We start from the raw sequence: 12,260 nt of genomic DNA on the forward strand, positions 1-12,260 counted from the left end.
CAGGCCACCAAAACATCTAGCTTTGAAAGCAAACAGGGCTTGCATTCATGAGAACAAGGCAGAGTGAACTAAGAGTTCTTGGAGGGATTGTACAGGTTCACTGTGGCTAACCTCCCAGGTTACAGTGCAGAGTGAGCAGAAAGAAACATCCATGTCCCAGTTTCCCCCTGAAAAAGGTATTTTTGCATGTACTTGAAAAGCTGCTCCCTGAGCCTCCAGCTTCCAACTGGGCTGAACCTAGATACTAAGATCCTCCTCTAGGGATACTGATAGATCTTAGACAACCTAAACTAATGAGACCCACTAAGAATAAGGTAGGCTGTTTGGACAATCACAAAGGTTTGAGAGACAACCAAGATCTAGGGCAAGGTTGAACAATAAGATTCATTTCCTACACAAGGCCACTCTTCAAGACTTGGAGAGGTTGCTGTTTATTCTAATGCACCCAAACCACCACAGAGACTCAAGGAAAACAAAGAAACAGAGGAGTATGTTCCAAACAAAAGAACAAGATAAAACTTCAGGAAAATAGCCTTAATGAGATGGAGATCAGTGATACATCTGATAAAGTTCAAATTAACAGTCATAAAAATGCTAAAATAGCTCAGATGAACTAAGAGAGATTTTCAACAGAAAGAAAATACAAGAAAGTACCAAACAAGAGTTCAAAAACAGACTACATGAAGCAGAAGAATCTAATCAGCAGCAAAAAGACAGTTTAAGGGACTTATAGGACAACATTAAGTGGACCAACATTCACATTATAGGAGATTCAGAAGAAAAAGAGAAAAAGGGGCAAAAAACTTGAAAAAATAATGGCTGATAACTGCCCTAAATTGGGGAAGATAAGAGACATTCAGATCCAAGAAGTTCAGAGAGTTCATGTAAGATGAACCGAAAGAGACCCAAACTGTTTATAATTAAAATGTCAAAAGTTAAAGACAAGGAGAGAATTTTAAAAATAGCATACAAAACTTTTTATGTATAAGGAAAATCTCCCACAAAATCAGTAGATTTTTGAATAGAAACACTGCGGGTCAGAAGGGAGTGAGTGGCACAGCATATTCAAAGTGCTGAAAGAAAATAACTACAATAAATTTTAAACACAGTGAATAAACTGCAATTACTCAAATAGAAACCCACTTTTTATACCATTTTCAAGTTTTCTGGAGGATATTGAAGTTTACCAGATATTGAGCAGAGCAATCAACTCCTTTCATATATTTATTATACTCTAACTTACAGTGGGCTTAGTTATCTGATGGCCAGTTCTCCTTCTTCTTTTCCTGTAGATGTTATGGAGGTGTCATGAATTGTCATCACCATGTGGACTAGCCTTCTGTCTTTCTATATAACAATCACTTCTCCCTTCCATAAGAATGTCTTTTCTCCCCTCTGTAGATTTTTAGATCTCTTCTTTAATTTGCTTGGTAGATTCTCTCTTTCAGTCCCACAAACTCTGTCTTTATTTTTCAACAATATTCCAGATGTGGACACACTACTGTAATAATTGTCTTGGTAAATACAGTGCCATGAACCAAGATAAGGCTGTAGGACCAGTAATATTGTTTCTTGCAGATTCTTTCCTTTAACTGTGTAAATCTCAAGGGTGCATATATATCCAGTTTTACTTGTGTTTATCACTCTGACCAAAATTCCATATTTTGTAAGTTCTCTGGAATTATAGGCTTTTGAATCTGAGTTGTCCTCTTGACTTTATCGTTGCCTCATCAAGCAGTAGCTCTTGTTCCAGTATACAGATCTAACGAAATTTTGGAAGAAAATAATCCAAAAGAGGTTTAACTTTTGAAATTCTGTCTGCAGGAAGTGGATTTTCTTGAGTTATTCTTAAAGTGAAGAATGTCATTATTTGTTCAAACCTTCTTCTCATCAAAATCTTTGGAAAGATAGGTGCCTCAAGTAAGTCATCAGCTGATCAATATTCTTTGCAGTGTGACTTATTTGTCCCATCAAAATTATTAATCCAAGTAACTTCCTTGTGTTACTACTGGTTATATCAGTCCATTTTATATGATTTTTCATTCTGTTGGTGATACAAGTTTGTTTGAGAACCCACCAACTTGAAAGTCATTACCAAAATTAATTCTGTTATTTCACTAACTTTGCAGGTTATCACATTCAAGAGCTACACCTAACACACCTATAAACTCTAATTTTTGTGAAATGCTGTCTTCGATCCACTCTTCTGCAGAAGCAAAGGAGCATTCCCTAGCACTATGAGTTTCATTTTCACTTTCTGTATCAGAATCAATCACTGAGGTTTTATGTCTTTTTGTTGGTCTAATATTCACACCGGTGATGCCATCCAACAATCTCATCCTGTGTCACCCTCTTCTGCCTTCAATCTTTCCCAGCATCAGAGTCTTTTCCAATGAGTCAGCATTATCAATTCAATGGACAGGAACTTGGGCAAATTCCAGGAGATGGTGAGGGACAGGAGAGCATGGCATGCTGCAGTCCATGGGGTTGCATAGAGTCAGACACGACTTGGCAAGTGAACAATAACAAATATTCACATCGTCTGAATCAGAACTATATTCTGAAGAACTATCATCTTCTTAGATACTAGTATATATGTCACTCAGACAATCAGGGAGCACCTGCACAAAATTCACCAAAAAGTTCTTCACTCAAAATTTCATGACACATCATTTTTGAAAATTTTATGGTAATAAACCTGCATGTATAATATACACAAGGTTGGAACAAAAACCTAATGGAGCAAAATGTGAACGATAATAATCATACATTGCATAATGAAGCCTTAATCAATTTTAAACTCCAACAGCTTCCCAAGGTGATGTTAATTGTATCACTCTCTAAAGAACATATGATACATCTCTCGTCAATAATGTTCAGGAAACAAAAGACATATTAACACGTCTCCAGTCAATAATGTGTTAAGACAAAGACAAAATTAAGAGAAAAAGAGGAATTATGTTATGATAAAGTTCAGTTCAGTTCAGTCGCTCAGTCGTGTCCGACTCTCTGAGACCCCATGAATTGCAGCACGCCAGGCCTCTCTGTCCATCACCAACTCCCGGAGTCTACCCAAACCCATGTCCATCGAGTCAGTGATGCCATCCAACCATCTCATCCTCTGTTGTCCCCTTCTCCTCCCGCCCCCAATCCTACCCAGCATTAGGGTCTTTTCCAATGAGTCAACTCTTCGCATGAGGTGGCCAAAGTATTGGAGTTTCAGCTTCAATATCAATCCTTCCAATGAACACCCAGGATTGATCTCCTTTAGGATGGAGTGATTGGATCTCCTTGCAGTCCAAGGGACTCTCAAGAGTCTTCTCCAACACCACAGTTCAAAAGCATCAATTCTGCGGCGCTCAGCTTTCTTCACCGTCCAACTGTCACATCCATACATGACCACTGGAAAAACCATAGCCTTGACTAGACGGACTTTTGTTGGCAAAGTAATGTCTCTGCTTTTAAATATGCTATCTAGGTTGGCCATAACCTTCCTTCCAAGGAGTAAGCGTCTTTTAATGTCGTGGCTGCAATCACCATCAGCAGTGATTTTGGAGCCCCCCAAAATAAAGTCTGACACTGTTTCCACTGTTTCCCCATCTATTTCCCATGAAGTGATGGGACCAGATGCCATGATCTTAGTTTGCTGAATGTTGAGCTTTAAGCCAACTTTTTCACTCTCCTCTTTCACCTTCATCAAGAGGCTCTTTAGTTCTTCTTCACTTTCTGCCATAAGGGTGGTGTCATCTGCATATCTGAGGTTATTGATATTTCTCCCGGCAATCTTGATTCCACCTTGTGTTCCTTCCAGCCCAGCGCTTCTCATGATGTACTCTGCATATAAGTTAAATAAGCAGGGTGACAATATACAGCCTTGATGTACTCCTTTTCCTATTTGGAACCAGTCTGTTGTTCCATGTCCAGTTCTAACTGTTGCTTCCTGACCTGCATACAGGTTTCTCAAGAGACAGGTCAGATGGTCTGGTATTCCCATCTCTTTCAGAATTTTCCACAGTTTATTGTGATCCACACAGTCAAAGGCTTTGGCATCGTCAATAAAGCAGAAGTAGATGTTTTTCTGGAACTCTCTTGCTTTTTCGATGATCCAGCGGATGTTGGCAATTTGATCTCTGGTTCCTCTGCCTTTTCTAAAACCAGTTTGAACATCTGGAAGTTCACAGTTCACATATTGCTGAAGCCTGGCTTGGAGAATTTTGAGCAGTACTTCACTAGCATGTGAGATGAGTGCAATTGTGTGGGGTCAATCCAAAAGAGGATATACCATTTGCAAATATTTGTGCTTGCAATAGAAGAGCACAGAATACATAAAGTAAGTATTAACAGGCATAGAAGGAGAAAGACACAGCAATACAGTAAGAGTAGATCATACTGATTAAAAAAAAATCAACCAACACTGGTTTGAAATGACATGTTAGACCATATGGACTACACACATATAGAAAACAACAGAATACACATTCTTCTCAAGCACATAAGGAATATTCTTCAGGATAGGCCACAGGACAAGTCTTAAAAATAAATTTAAGAAAACTGAAATTATATAAAGCGTCTTTCCCAATCATCATGGTATAAAACTAGAAATCAACTGTAAGAAGAAAATTGGAAAGTTCACAAATTGTGGAGATTAAACAATCTGCTACTGAACAACTGTACTGGACTTCCCTCGTGGCTCAGCTGGTAAAGAATTCACCTGCAATGCGGGAGACCTGGGTTGGGAAGATTCCTGGAGAAAGGAAAGGCTACCCACTCCAATATTCTGGCCTGGAGAATCCCATGGACACAGTCCATGGGGCTGCAAAGAGTTGGACACAACTGAACGACTTTCACTTCACTTCCCTACTGAACAGCTAATGGATGAAAAAAGTCAAGAGAAATCAAAGAATATGTTGAGACAAATGAAAATAGAAATATGCATACCAGAACTCTTAGAATGCAGCAAAAGCAGTTTTTAGAGGGTAGTTCCCAGCAATACATGTCTATTATTTAGAAACAATAAGGCTCTCTAATAAAAAAAATCTCATTTTACACCTCAAGGAACTATTAAAAAACAAAGCCCAAAGTTAGTAGTAAAGGGAAGGATTTATCAAAGATCAAATCAGATAATGAAATAGGGACTAACAAAAAAAAAGAAAAGAAAAACTAACAGCCAGCTCTTTAAAATGATAAACAAAATGGACAGACATTTAGCTAGCCTCACCAAGGACAACAGAGAGAGGACTCAAATAAATGAGAAATGAAAGAGAGGTCACAATGAATATCACAGAGATACAAAAGATCATGAGAGACTAGTATAAACAATTATACATCAAAAAGTTGAACAATTCAGAAGAAATAGACAAATTCCTATCAAAAAAATCTAACAAGACTGATTCATAAAGAAAAAGAAAACCTAAACATATCAATTACTAGTAAGGAAACTGAATCAATAATTAAAACCACCCAACAAAAGTCTAGGTGCTGAGAGCTTCACTGGTGAATCCAAATAATCAAAGAATTAACACTCCTCCTTCCCAAACTAGAGCCAGACATCCTGGAATGTGAAGTCAAGCGGGCCTTAGGAAGCATCACTACAAACAAAGCTAGTGGAGGAAATGGAATTTCAGTTGAGCTATTTCGAATCCTAAACAATGATGTTCTGAAAGTGCTGCATTCAATATGTTAGCAAATTTGGAAAACTCAGCAGTGGCTACAGGACTGGAAAAGGTCAGTTTTCATTCCAATTCCAAAGAAAGGCAATGCCAAAGAATGCTCAAACTACCACATAATTGCACTCATCTCACACGCTAGTAAAGTAATGCTCAAAATTCTCCAAGCCAGGCTTCAGCAATATGTGAACCGGGAACTTCCAGATGTTCAAGCTGGTTTTAGAAAAGGCAGAGGAACCAGAGATCAAATTGCCAACATCCGCTGGATCATCGAAAAAGCAAGAGAGGTCCATAAAAACATATATTTCTGCTTTATTGACTATGCCAAAGCTGTATTTGACTGTGGATCACAATAAATTGTGGAAAATTCTTCAAGAGATGGGAATATCAGACCACCTGAGCTGCCTCTTGAGAAACCTGAATGTAGGTCAGGAAGCAACAGTTAGAACTGGACATGGAACAACAGACTGGTTCCAAATAGGAAAAGGAGTACGGCAAGGCTGTATACTGTTACCCTGCTTATTTAACTTATATGCAGAGTACATCATGAGAAACGCTGGGCTGGATGAAGCACAACCTGGAATCAAGATTGCCGGGAAAAATATTAATAACCTCAGATATGCAGACACCACCACCCTCACGTCAGAAAGTGAAGAACTAAAGAGCCTCTTGATGAAGGTGAAAGAGGAGAGTGAAAAAGTTGGTTTAAAGCTCAACGTTCAGAAAACTAAGATCATGGCATCCAGTTCCGTCACTTCATGGCAAATAGATGGCGAAACAGTGGAAACACAGGCTGGCTTTATTTTGGGGGCTTCAAAATCACTGCAGATAGTGACTGCAGCCATGAAATTAAAAGATGCTTACTCCTTGGAAGGAAAGTTATGACCAACCTGAACAGCATATTAAAAAGCAGAGACATTATTTTGCCAACAAAGGTCCGCCTAGTCAAGGCTATGGTTTTTCCAGTAATCATGTATGGATGTGAGAGTTGGACTATAAAGAAAGCTGAGCGCTGAAGAATTGATGCTTTTGAACTGTGGTGTTGGAGAAGACTCTTGAGAGTCCCTGGGACTGCAAGGAGATCCAACCAGTCCATCCTAAAGGACATCAGTCCTGGGTGTTCACTGGAAGGACTGATGTTGAAGCTGCAACTCCAATACTTTGGCCTCCTGATGCAAAGAGCTGACTCATTTGAAAAGACCCTGATGCTGGGAAAGATTGAAGGCAGCAGGAGAAGGGGATGACAGAGGATGAGATGGTTGGATGGCATCACTGACTCAATGGACATGAGTTTGGGTAAACTCTGGGAGTTGGTGATGGACAGGGAGGCCTGGTGTGGTGCGGTTTATGGGGTCGCAAAGAGTTGGACATGACTGAGCGACTGAACTCATCTTCCCAAACTCTTACAAGAAAGAAGAGGAGGGAATAATTCAAAATTCATTTTCCAAGGCCAGCATTACCTGATACCAAAACCAGGCAGGACCACCACAAGAGAAGAAAACTGCAGGCAAAACAAAAACATAGATGCAAAAATCCTCTACAAAATTACAGTAAACTGAATTCAATAATTCATTAAAAGGATCATATACCATGATCAAATGGGATTTATTCCAGGGATGCAAGGATGGCTCTGTTACACAATGCATTACCAAAATGAAGGATAAAAATCAGATGACTGTCTCAATATATGCAAGAAATACATTTGACCAAATTCAATATCCATTCATGATCTAAAAAAAAAAACTCAACAAAGTGAATAAAAGAGAGAGCATACCTCAACTTATTAAAGGTCATATACGCTAAGCTCACAACTAACACACTCAATGGTAAAATGCTAAAAACTTTCCCTCTAAGGTTAGAAACAAGACAAGGGTGCCTACTCCTGACACTTCTACTCGACGAAGTATTGCAAGTCCAGCCAGACCATTAGGTAAGAAAAAGGCATCTAAGTCAGAAAGTAAAGTAAAACTGTTACTATTTGCCATGATATTATATGTAGAAAACCCTAAACTCTCCACAAAAAACTGGTAGAACTAATCAATGAATTCAGTAAAGTTGTAGGATACAAAGTCAATATGCAAAATAGGTTTTGTTTCTATACCATAATAATGAACTATCAGAAAGAGAAATTAAGAAAACAATCCCATTTACAATTGCTTCAAAAGAATAAAATACCTGAGAATAAACTTAACCAAGAAGGTAAAAGACCTGCACATTAAAAACTATAGAACACGGATGAAAAAATTGAAGATACAAATAGAAAGATATTCTGTGCTCATGGATTAAAAGAATCAAGATTGCTAAAATATCCATACTACCTAAAGCAATCTACAAATTCAATACAATCCCTATCAAAATTCCAATAACATTTTTCAAAGAAACAGAGTAAATAATCCTAAAATTTATAAATAGGATAGTGAAAGCAATTGTAAAAAAGAACAAAACTAGAGGAGAGGCATCATAGATGCTTCCTGATTTCCAACCATGTTTAAAAGTTGTAATAATCTGGGAGTTCCCAGGCAGCCTAGTGATTAGGATTCTGAGCTTTCACTACCATGGCCCTGGTTCAATTCCCCTGGTCAAGGAGTAACTGAGATCCCTCAAGTCACAATAAGATGATGCCATAAAAGATATCATTTATACCTGTTAGAATGGCTATTACCATAAAGGGAAGAAATAAATGTTGTGCAGGATGTGGAGGAAAGGAAACCCTCATATGCTATTGGTGGGAATGTAAATTGGTGCAGCCACTGTTTTAAAAACAGACACACAGATCAATGGAACAGAGAGCTCAGAAATAAACCTACGCATATATAGACAATTAATTTGCAACAAAGATGACAAGAATATAAAACAGGGAAAGGATAGTCTCTTCAATAAATGGTATTTGGAAACACAACAGCCACATGCAAAAGCATGAAACTGGACTAATATCTTACACTAAACAAACAAACAAAAATCAGCTGAAAAATGGGTTAAAGACTTGAATATAAACCCTGAAAATGTAAAACTCCTAGAAGAAAAAACACAGGCTGTAAGCTCCTTGACACTGGTACGGGTGATGATTTTTTTGGATTTGACACCAAATCAAAGCCAACTAAAACAAAAATAAACAAGGAGGAGTACAAAAAACTAAAAAGCTTCTGCAGTGCAAAGAAACCATCAATAAAGCAAAAAAGGAACCTATGGAATGGGAAAATATTATTTTCAAACTACTTATCCAATAAGAGGCTAACATACAAAATATACAAAGAACTCAGACAACTCAATAACAAACAACAAAAGACAACACACACAAACACATAACCTGATTTAAAAATGAACTTTGGGGAATTCCCTGGCAGTCGAATGATTAAGACTCCAGGCTTACACTGCCAAGAGCCAGGTCCCATTCCTGGTGGGGGAACTAAGATCCCACAAGCCACATGACATGGACAAAAATAAATCAATAAAAATGAACTTAGAAGCCAAGTAGACATTTTTCCAAAGAAGACATACAAATGGACAATAAGGACATGAAAAAAGGCTCAACATCACTAATCAGTGTGTTGTTGTGTGTGCTTAGTAGTGTCTCTCTACGACCTCATGGGCAAGAACACTGGTGTGAGTTTCTATTTCCTCCTCCAGGGAATCTTTCTAACCCAGGGATTGAACCTGTGTCTCCTATGTCTCCTGCATTGGCAGATGGGTTCTTTACCGCTGTGCCACCTGGGAAGCCCCCTAATCACTGGGGAAAAACAAATTAAGGCCACAACATATTACCGCATACCTGTTAGAATGGCTATTACCAAAAAGACAAAAAGTAAGTGTTGCTGAGGGTGTGAAGGAAAGGAAACCTTCATATGCTGCTGGTGGGCATGTAAATTGGTGCAGCCACTATTTTAAAAAACAGTATGGAAATTCCTCTAGAAATTAAAAATAGAGCTATGATCCAGCAATTCTACTTCTGGGTATTTATCTAAAGGAAACAAAAACACTGAACTGAAAAGATATATGCATCACCATGTTCGCTGCAGCATTATTTCAAATAGCCAAGAAATGGAAATAACTTATATGCCCACAAGTGTATGAACAGATAAAATAAATGTGTTTATGTATACACACTCACACACACACACACACACACACACACACAGGAATATCATTTAGCCATTAAAAAAAAAGAAGGAAATCCTGCTATTTGCAACAACATGAATGAACTTTGCTAAGTAAAATAAGTCAGAGAAAAAGCAAACAGCGCATAATCTCATTTGTACGTGGAATCTAAAACAAAAACAAACAAGTCATAGAACACAGACCAGTGGTTGCCAGAGGTGGGGGGTGGGTGAAATGGGTAAATGTGATCAAAAGGTACAAACTTCCAGTTAAAAATAAGTAAGTCACGGGGATGTTAAGTACAGCACAGTGATTATAGGTAATAATACTATAGTGTATATTTATAAAGTGTGAAAGTTACTAAGTGAAAGAAAGTGTTAGTCGCTCAGTTGTGTTGACTCTGCGATCTCCTGGACTGTAGCTCGCCAGGCTTCTCTGTCCATGAGATTCTCCAGGCAAGAATACTGGAGTGGATTGCCATTTCCTTCTCCAGGGAATGGAGAAAATCTTAATAGGAAATCTTAATAGTTCTCATCATAAGAAAGAATTATAACTGTGTGGTGACAGATGTTAACTAGACTTATTGGAGTGATTGTCTCCCAATGTATACACATGTGAGATCATTATGTTACACAACTGAAATTAATATGTTTACATGTCAATCATATCACAATTTTTAAAAATTTATGTGTCAACACACACACCGAACAAAACATGTCTGTGCACTCCCAATTTTTATCTCAGTATTCTAAATGCCATCGGTTTCTTCAACAATTGGTTAGATCAGGGCTTGTTTCCCCCTGGTGATATAAACACTCCCATGTCTGCACTCTTCCACAAAGGTGAGCAGCTACAGGAGGTTCAAAGTGGCAAAAGTCACAGCCGGCTTGCTGTGAAAATAGGGGTCACTTGGCACTGCGATGTCTTCTGCTCTTTACATCTCTGATACTCCCAAAACTGATTCAATATCCTGTATACTTAGGGGCTAAAAATCTGTGTATATGGTCTCAGTGTCATTTTTTAGTTTCTTCCAAACTGCACTGTATTGCAATTTATAATGTCCTGAATTTATATTTTGAGATGGACCCTTAACGTTTTGTCATAGCTTTAGCTCTTTCTGATAACTAACATCAACTGGGAGCAGGAAGTTGTGTTCTTTCCATGCAACTGAAAATAGGATTGTTGTAAATATTCATTCATGCCACATTAACCAAAGCTGATTTAGTTTTTAACTTCTAAGTTTTTACTTTTCATTGCATAAAGCAGACCTCTCAATTGTTTATTTTGATATTAATATAACAGATAAAAATTCACATTTATTAATTTTTAAAGTTTTCTTTTGAAGTAGTTTTAGTTTTACAGAAGGTTTTCTTAATATTTTCCATGTTTATTTTTAAAGAGTTCTTTTTCAAATTTTTTATTTTTGGCTGCACTGGGTCTTGGTTGCTGCATGCAAGCTTTCTCTAGTTGCAGCCAGCAGGGGCTACTCTCCAGCTGCAGTGTGCAGGCTTCTTATTGCAGTGGCTTCTCTTGTTGCAGACCATAGGCTACAGGGCACAGGCTTCAGCAGCTGCAGCTTGCAGGCTCAGTTGTGGCACATGGGCTTAGCTGCCCCAAGGCATATGGAATCTTCCCAGCCCAGGGATCAAACAAATGTCCTTTGATTGGCAGGCGAATTGTTAAGCACTGGACCACCAGGGAAGTCCTGTCTCATTTATTTCAAATAACATATTTCTGAGTAGCCTTAGAAATATTAACTTTTGGGGTATTTAAATAAATAAACTAACATGTTTTTACCACAAAGCTCAAACACTCCACCTATTGACAAAATGGGCCTCCCTAGTGTACTTCAGACAGTAAAGAATTCACCTGCAATGCAGAAGACCCAGGTTCAATCCCTCGGTCAGGAAGATCCCCTGGAGAAGGGAATGACTACCACTCTAGTATTCTTGTCTGGAGAATTCCATGGACAGAGGAGCCTGGCAGGCTACAGTCCACGACGTCACAAAGACTCGGACACAACTGAGTGACTAAGCACACAGCACACACACACACTGGCAAAACATAAATCTAAAATTTAAAGCACTTCAATTATCCCAGATCCAAACTTGCTAAAATGCTAAAGACCTAACAGTCCTTAAGGAGTAGTTTTTTCTTGGTTATAAAATACAGGCCCAGTGCTGTCTGGAACATAAATGGTAAGAGTGAAATATAGATATCTGAAAAGCAAAAGGAATATCCAGAAAAATCCCTACTTTTTCCATAAAAGCAGGAAAACTTCGGGAATGTGGCATGGATCTACATATTAAAGAACTCAGTGAAACTCCACCATGTAAGATAAACACAAAGATATCCACATGGGGACAAATTATAGTCAAACTGGTGAAAGACAAATATTGAAAGCAGCAAGAGAGAAGCAGAGAATCAACTCAAATACAGGGGATCCTCAATAAGATTAATAATAATAATAATACAATAAATTTATCACTAGACATCTTG

The 12,260-nt window shown here is 38.2% G+C and overlaps 1 protein-coding gene across 12 annotated transcripts in view; it reads right to left on the bottom strand.

Moving 5' to 3' along the window:
- Positions 1-12,260, bottom strand: part of DNM1L (dynamin 1 like) — a 59,689-nt gene that overhangs the window by 40,337 nt on the left and 7,092 nt on the right. The gene's annotated exons all lie outside the window — the stretch shown is intronic.

This window comes from Giraffa tippelskirchi, chromosome 4 (genome assembly GCF_054371585.1).
Source record: "Giraffa tippelskirchi isolate mGirTip1 chromosome 4, T2T-mGirTip1v1.2.pri, whole genome shotgun sequence".
NCBI classification, from domain to species: domain Eukaryota; kingdom Metazoa; phylum Chordata; class Mammalia; order Artiodactyla; family Giraffidae; genus Giraffa; species Giraffa tippelskirchi.